An 8,633-nucleotide genomic window follows, 5' to 3' on the forward strand; every position below is an offset into this window, starting at 1 on the left:
GCCTCTGGGAAGGACAGGGCTTGCCATGGCCTTGTGCTCACCACTGGCTTTCTTTGGGTCTTTTAGTCAGGGGCTGCAGGCAGGGGAGACAATCCCATCAGTGTCCCTTCCAGTCTAGACGGATTACTGTTTTTTTCTCCTGCAAGGGGGACAGCACAACCAGATGGCCAGTGAGTGGCTGGTTAGCCCTGGTGGACCACAGCACCAGCTTCTGCTGCCATCATGATGCCAGCATTAGACACCAGGTCAGCCCTGAGAAGGACCCAAGCCTGGCACGCATGTAACTTCTGCCTGACCACCTCCACCTCTATTGTTGTATTGTCTTGCGTGCTCCATTGGGTCAACACTCTGGCAATCGCTGCAGCTAATATGGCCTTTTGGAATTAGAGGTCTGCTTTAGACTGTCAGTGTGACGTCTCCTTAAAGACATGCCCACTTCGTCTGGCTCCCCTGTGGACACTCCCCAAGGCTTCCTCCACGGACTCCGCTTCCTCCTTCCGTGTCTAGGTCTTCCTTCGTTGCCTGATGCCCACGTTGCCTGTTCTCCTGGGTTATGTCACGCCAGAAGTCTCTGGGCGTCCCGTGTGCACGTCTCTCTAGTCCGTGTCCAGTCACCCTGGTTCTTTGCTGCTCTCTCCTCCTCCATTCACCAGCTTACGTGACAGCAGAGCCCTGTAGGAAGTATTAGGGCATCATGCCTACCTCGTCAGCAGGGTGCCTTTTCCATGAGTCCAGCTTCTCCCTCAGCCAGAGGATCTGAGGAGGTCTGGAAATTAACTCACGTCCAGAAACAGGAGGCATGAGATTTGTTTGGACCGGAGCCAACTGCTCTCAGCAACCCTTTGTGTGTGTGCGTGTGGGCCATGTATGTGCAGAGACCAGGTGCAACACCCTGTCACTCTGCTCTATTCCCTTGAGACAGGATCTCTCACCGAACCTGGTACCAATTTGGAAACCAACAAGCCCCAGCAACCCTCCTGATTCAGCCTCCTAACCAAAGCGCACAGCTGGACCCAGATGTTCCCATTGGCACCAGAGCTCCAAGATGAGGCCTTTACGCTTGCACAGCAGGTGTTCTCTCCACCTCTCCAGGCACCTAGAGACTTCTTAATACTGCTCATTTATTTCGAGAAGGCCCACTACTACTGTTCCCGATGTCTCTATTGTTTGATTTCTGCTTTGTGGGCTGAGGCTCTTTGCTGTTCTTTCTTTCCATTTTTCTGGCTTTCTTTATGTTAGCCTCCTTAAAGCCGTGGTTTAGACCTTCCTCATTCTCAAACACCGGCATTGAAAGCTGTGAATATTCCTCTCTGCACCACACCTTGGCTGTACCACGCCGCTGTTCATTCACTCAGGAGGTAGTGTATGTATGTGTGACGTGTGCGTGTGTGGTTGCGAATGCGTGTGCATGCGTGTGTGTGTGCAAGCTTGTGAATGTGTGAGTGTGGGTGCTCAGGTGCTACAGTGCACGTGTGAGGTCTCAGAACACGCTCTGGTGTCAATCTTCACCTTCCCCTTTGAGACAGGCCCTCTCATGTTCACCACTGTGTGTACCCAGCTAGCCATCCCATGAGCCTCTGGGGATTCTGGGGTTCTCCTGTCTCCACCTCCTACCTCAACACAAGAACGCTGGGATTCCAGACACAGGATACCATGCCCAGCCTCATTTGGGTTCTGGGAAACCTAGAACTCAAGATGTTCATGCTTCAAGGCGTGTACTTTTCCCACTGGGCCATCTCCCCAGCCCAAAGTGGGGTGCTGATATTGTGACGTATGATGTCTGCACACACTGCCAAGTATCCCAGGGCTACATCATGAGGGAAGGTTCTGAGTCCTCATCTTGCTAGGGTTGGAATACAGCAAGTGACTGGGTTTAAAGTCGCTTGTTGATGCAGAGGTACTGCAGAGCTGCCTTGAGGTCAGCTTTTACTCGTCTGTTGTCTGATGTAAAACTCCTCTGAGTTGTCACAGCAGCCAGGCTGGTGAGCTGGAAGGAATTGTGCTGGGTCCTGATTTCATATGCCCCAGGGCAGTGCTCATGCCCCTGGCCCATAGGAAGCAAGGGAGCTTTTAATTTATGCTCTGGAGGAGTGGGGCACTTTGAGGGCCCTCTGCAGCTCTCCCTACTACAAAACTTTTGCTTTCATCAGTCAAGAAACTAGAGCATATATTTTACCAACTGCCAACTGTGTCCCTTAAATTACAAAATTGAGAACAAGAGAAATAACCATCAAGGCAGGTAAATCCACTGCCTAGGTGATCCCCAGGGATCTTCCTTGACAAGTTCTAATTATACTGGATCCTGGTTTGTGGGGTTCCAACACAGTGTCTTGGTAGTGGCTCTGTTCCCGGTGTCGCTGTTGAAATAGCCCTCCAATGTCTGGATAGTCCCTTACCCAGATACACAGTAACCTAGGTATACTGATGCAGACCCCGCTCGAGAAGCATGATGAAGTCATCTGGTCCTTCCTCTTGTAGCCCCATTGTGAGCAGAGAGTGAATTTTTATTTGCATGGCTGATTATTCCATTCTTGATGGCTTTTGGTTGGACAAGTTAAGTGATGCCTTTGATGACTTCCCACTTACCTCGTCTTCTTGGGAGCACTGTGTTCCATCAGACACTTCCAGAGCTCTCTGGGGGACGGGTTACCGTGGCTGCTGCTCTGTCCTTTACATCTCTGTAGTAACTGTGTCCACTTGGCTTCTGGCGTTCAGCACTCACAGCTCTCCAATTCCTGCAAAGTGCTGGCTGCAGGCATCAAGGCAAAGCTTGACGTGGCAATGGTCTACTAGCAGTCGGGGAACAGAAGCCCTCCAGGGCAAATTGTCTACCCCAGGCAAGCAGCTCCTTCTGCTGGAATGAATCCAGAGGCAGGACGCTTTTGGGGCCCAGTGCTCCTACAGACTGGAGACTGAGTGGCCCTCTTGCTGGGGATGGAGGGGCTCTGGGGGAGCAGCTCAGCATCCTCTCAGCCGCAGCTCAGCACCCTCCTGGGAGGCTGGAGTTCAAGCACAGAGATGGCCCCATGCTTATTGCCCTTGCTATTTTGTCCTTGGGATGAAGTTGCCTCAGTTAAAACGTAATCTCATCACTATGCAAGTGACCTTTTCTATGTAACCCTCCTGGCAAACTCAAGCCACAGGGGCTTTGGGGGTAACTGAGATCACCCACCATAAACCCTTCCACAATACCTGGCCCCTAGCAGCAGCCCTTCAGTGGCCCCTCATCTCCTGACATTAGTGATTCTTTCTGGTCACCGCACTCTTCTGTGCCTTCCTCAAAGGTATAGGCGTGACTCTTAACACAGCGCTTACCACATATGCCCTAGGTCATAAGTTGTGTTCCCAGCGCTCCAAATGAAAAGCACAGCTGTGCCTTGGAGGATGCTCACCCCAAAATCCTGGTGACCTCCTTCTCCCCCACTCTGAGCTGACAACAAGAGCATTCCCTCTGAAATGGCAGTGTCCAAATCCAGTCAAGGGCTGAACTCTGCACCAATGCAGGAGCAAAGATGGACAGGGATGGAAAGTCAGACGTGGGTCTCCTGCAAATATTACCCCAGACAACTTTGAGCTCAGAGCTTGGAGGGCATACCTGTATTCCAAGTGCCTACCTCTGGGCCAGCCCCTTATGCTCGGGTACCTGTGTGTCTAGTTCATGGGAGGCCCTGGGAGCCAGGCAGAAGCCACTGTGAGCAGTCAGGAGGTGGTGAGGGAGCAAGGCCACCTGGCTATCTGGACTTTCTAAAGTCTGTTTCACCCTTTGGGACATTCCATGTAGACAATTCCATAATCCCAAAATCATTTTACATGTCTATCTATGTGGGTCCATCGGCACTGCCAACTTTGCCCTTTGGGGGGAAGCTGAATCCTTCCCCCACCTTCTCCCTACCAAGTCACAACTCTTCAGAGCAGACTCTACAGATAATTCATTTCCATCCATTTTGCCACCAGGATTTCAGCAAGAAGACCCTGCTAGGAATTTTCTAGTGGATGCTGACAGCTGTCTGGAGTGCTGAGGGGGAGTAATTAGGTCATTTTGTACATAAGCTGCAGCATGAGCTGAGGTTGACAAGGCAGGCAAACTGTCTGCCTGGCACGAGGGAGCAGCAACAAGGACACTTGCCACATGAACAAAAGAGAAGTGTTTCTCTGTCACTGGTCCTTAAATTAAGATATCCCAGAGCTAACTGTCCTCATGCTCAGTAGGCAGACAGCTCTGCTTGTCGGAATTAGTTGAATGCCCACGTGAACTTGAAGTTAATCCACCCTGTGAAGGCCTGCAAGAACCAGACCACAACACGTCTACATAATAGACTCTTTGTGTTGGGTAATATGAAATAAATTGTTTTAAAGCAATCATGTTTAGGTTAGAAAGGAAAAACTGGCTTCCTACTGAGAGTTATTTTCTGAACAAAATTAAATATTATAAAACCATATTATTAAATTCTGTCAAAAAGGTATTAATCTTGTTACTTTGGCATGGAAGTCATGGTTCTCCATAATTATGGATCACTGTAAACTTGACCTCTTCAGTTGTCTTGCAGCTAATGTGTAACAGAGGTCGGAAGGAGTGGGCCAGAGAAGTCAGAGTAGACTGCAGGAACACGGGGACTGGGCCGGACCCTAAACCCAGTCAGGCATCAGGCTTGGGAGGTTTCTGCTTAAAAAGACAAAACATGGGAAACACAGACTACATGCACACTCAAGTCATGCAAACATGCATCACACACACACACACACACACACACACACATCCCTCAAAAAGCACATGGCATACACATGCACTAGGCACACCCACTATACATGTAATTATTACACATACTTTTATACCTTATCTCTTTGTGCACTGTTCTACATACACACAGTATGGGTGCTCCACAGACACTGCATACCCAATGTTACATGTCGTCACACATGAGCTACTTTGTGCACACATCATACATGTATTGCACACACACACACACATACACACACTGGGACACCTAAAATCACATATATCCTCTGTTATACACATTTACATTGCATGCCCATGGCTAATACATAACTGCACACACATGGTATATGCACATGCACTGTTACAAACACATATATCACATTCCCATAGCAAACATACATGGCACACATACTGTCTCCACATGTGTGTTACACATATGCACAACACACACACCAGGTAGGTGGGTGTTGCCACACATGCTACATGTTCTTCCCTTTTCCTCTATCTCCATCTGAAGCCTGTTCATAATAAGCAACAGGAACTTGGTCCCTCCCAGGCCACAGAAATCATGAATGTCCCCTGCTATATAAAATGGTTTCCTGTGCTCAAAGCTGGTGAGTCCTCCAGGATTCTTAAACAGCAGAATTCACCAAGGTCAATATCATTAGGATTCACCACCTTTAGAGACAGGTAAGTAAAAGCTAATCTTCCCACACAGGACCATGTGTCACTCGTTGTACAGCATTGATAATCTCAGTACAGGTCTCTGAGGGGCACACCATCACTGTACCATCCTTCAGAGAAGGAAACTGAGTCACAAGTGGTAAGGTCCAGCTGCCATCTCAGTCCAGCGTCAACACCACATTCACTGCCAGCCAACCGAGTGGCCCTGACCTGCCCAGTAGTCCAGACACTGAAGAGGACGGGGACCTGCAGGGCCCAACCGCAGGCAGCGGAAACTCCTTCTTACCCAAGTCCACCATGGCCCTCATCACCAGACTCTGCTGCCCTGTCCAGCCCCAAGCCCTCTCTGTCCCCAGCCCCCTCTGCCCCCTGCCCCCTCTATCCCCATCCCTCTCTGTCCCCAGCCCTCTCTGCCCCCAGCCCTCTCTATCCCCATCCCTCTCTGTCCCCAGCCCCCTCTGTCCCCATCCCTCTCTGTCCCCAGCCCCCTCTGCCCCCAAGCCCCTCTATTCCCATCCCTCTCTGTCCCCAGTCCTTTCTATCCCAAGCCCTCTCTGCCCCCATCCCCCTCTGCCCACAGCCCTCTCTGTCCCCAGCCCCCTCTGCCCCCAGCCCCCTCTATCCCCATCCCTCTCTGTCCCCAGTCCCCTCTGCCCCCAGCCCTCTCTGTCCCCAGCCCTCTCCTCTCCCACGCTCCTTTGCTGCTGCTCTCCTCTCTTTCTCAGAATCTCCTTCCTTTCTCTCCAAATGATCCTATGGGCAACACCATCACCAAAGCTAAACTTCAGCCACCACCTCTGCTACAGCCCAGATCTTCACACCCTAACACTGCCCTAACCTCTCTGACCATTACTGTTGGAAGGAAGCATGAATGACACTGTGTCACAGACACAAGGGAAAGGTTTACAGTGTTGTGACAAATGTGATACAAGCCCTGCCCTACGGGCATTGCAGCTCTTGGGCACAAGCTAAGAGGCTCTGGGAAGACTGTGACGTGTGGATAGGGTTGGAGGCTTGGTCCCTGGCAGAGCATCGTCGTGCTTCTCATGCTGCTCATGGTCACCGCATCCTCTGGCGTGTGGCCTGCCTTATGCACTAGTGATTGTGAGGTGGCTCTCTGTGTCATGAGAGTTTTAACAATGCTGCTACTACTAACTGGGCTAGCTCCCCAGCAATTGTCCTGCTACCTGGATAGTGTTCCATCCAGCCTTTTATAAAATGCTGACCTTGGCGAGATTGGGAAAGCGGAGTGTCCATCCCTTTAGAAGTGGGACATAATTTAGGATGCAGGATGCAAACTAACACAAGATTGCAAACCCTATTTAAATAAGACTTTGAGTTTGACCCAAGCCTACCGCGTCCTTAAGGGATGATCTGCCTCATGTGTGTTTCTGAGAATTTAACTTTCTAATCCCTAAGCACAGAAGTGTGTGGACACCACACCAGGCATGGTGACATCTGTGCAGTGAGGAGTCCTTTGCACTCTCGAAACCTGTTTTTCCCCATTCAGACAGAACATGCACTTAGGAACCACTATCTTCAGACTCAGGAGACTTTGGGGTTCAGCGCAAGGTAAATGTAGTGGCTATGACCTCCACCACACTGGTCCACAAGCACATTCATTGTTGAATCCTTTGTGAGGATGACAAGCTCTTCCTATACCTCAGCCATGCCTGTAATCTCAAGCTCCATCCCTGGCTGAGTCAAGGGAAGTCCTCTTCTTTAGAGTCCTCATGTGCTAAGTGTCTGGGACAGTACCCATCCATGGAGTAAGTGTCCCCAATTATGCCTGTTGGTCAAATGCTGATGTGGGCGATGTGGCATCAAAGGACACCAAGTCAGGCCGCTGGCACACCGCGTGTTACTTTAGAAAGGGTGTAGCCTTTTTCTGGCACAAACCATTGCTTAAGCGTGTTTTTAGTTTTGGTCAATGACAGCATGCTTGTGGCAATCAGCTCTTAGTCTCCCCAGGGTATTTCTCTGGGTTCCTTGTGCTTAATGGAACCAGCATACGCCTAGTGATATCTGTGAGAATAAAGCTGAGTTTATCATAAGGTGACCTCCAGGACGACAGGGTCAGGGAGATGCACTGGCAATGTTCTCGGCTCATGGCTACTGCTGGGGTAGCAATGCCTGGCTTTGTTCATATCCCACGCTTGCCAGGGAAACATCTACCCCAGGCTTGTTCCCAAAAGGGCCTGGCCTGAGGTCTAATAGGAGGGCCAGGATCGTACTGACCAGACATCCTCCTGGGGAACACGTGTGTCTCTTGCACTTATTGGATCGTCAGTGTGGGCCACCTGGTCCCTGAATGCTGAGGACATCAGAGGAGAGGTCTTCTTTCTGGTTTTCAGCCAGTTGCGAGAATTCAGTGATGGACAGAAACCGTGGAAGGAATTTGGAAACTGGGAGAGTGGAGACAAGACAAACAGGAAGACAGGTGCTAAAAGCGGAAAGGAGAAAGAAGGAAAGAGAGAGAGAGGACTGGCAGGTACCCCAGGGCCCACAGTGAGGGGGTTCAGGTACTCCTCCCCTACCTACCACCAGCTACCCTATGAGCCACCCCAGTTCCCAGCAACTGGAGTGTTGTCTGAAGGTGGCACCCACTGTCAAATCATCTCAGGGGAAAAATCCCTGCTCCATCAATGCCACACTTATTCTGGAAGGTGACTGCTCGCACCCAGTAGCTGCTTCCATTTGGGTCTTTTTTACAACTGGATTCCTCCCAACAGTCGTGATGGGAAAGGGATCCAGCTCCAGCTCCCTGGGACCGGGGAGGGCCCTCACTTTCTCCTTCTGTTTCCCAAATTTCTATTCTGTAACTTATCCCCAGGCTCTGGGACATCTCCTGGTACCACCTGCAGACAATGCGTTTCAGTCTCTGTCTTCCAGTGGGTGATCCCAAGAACCCGGTGACAATGGAAGTCCTGCAACACCTGAGTTTTGTGGGTCACATCTGTGGAAGGATGTCCTGAGCACTGCACTTGGCCCCAACTTCAGAACCCCACAACTCCAATCTGAGAACCCTGAAAGCTCCAGTTGAGAGTTCTGTCTCAGAAGAGGCCAACTTCGAGGGCAAAGGCCCCAGCCTCTGAGAATGCTAACGCCATCTGCTGAAGATGCCAGGGAGTTCTTCAGATGCAGCACCCTGGGCATCTCAGCTGTGTGCTGGCCCATTGCATGACAGAGGTCCCTAGGTCCTCACCTGTTTCCCTGACTTGGTAAAGGCAAA

The sequence above is a fragment of the Mesocricetus auratus genome, unplaced genomic scaffold, assembly GCF_017639785.1.
Source record: "Mesocricetus auratus isolate SY011 unplaced genomic scaffold, BCM_Maur_2.0 Super-Scaffold_100676, whole genome shotgun sequence".
Taxonomy (NCBI): Eukaryota; Metazoa; Chordata; class Mammalia; order Rodentia; family Cricetidae; genus Mesocricetus; species Mesocricetus auratus.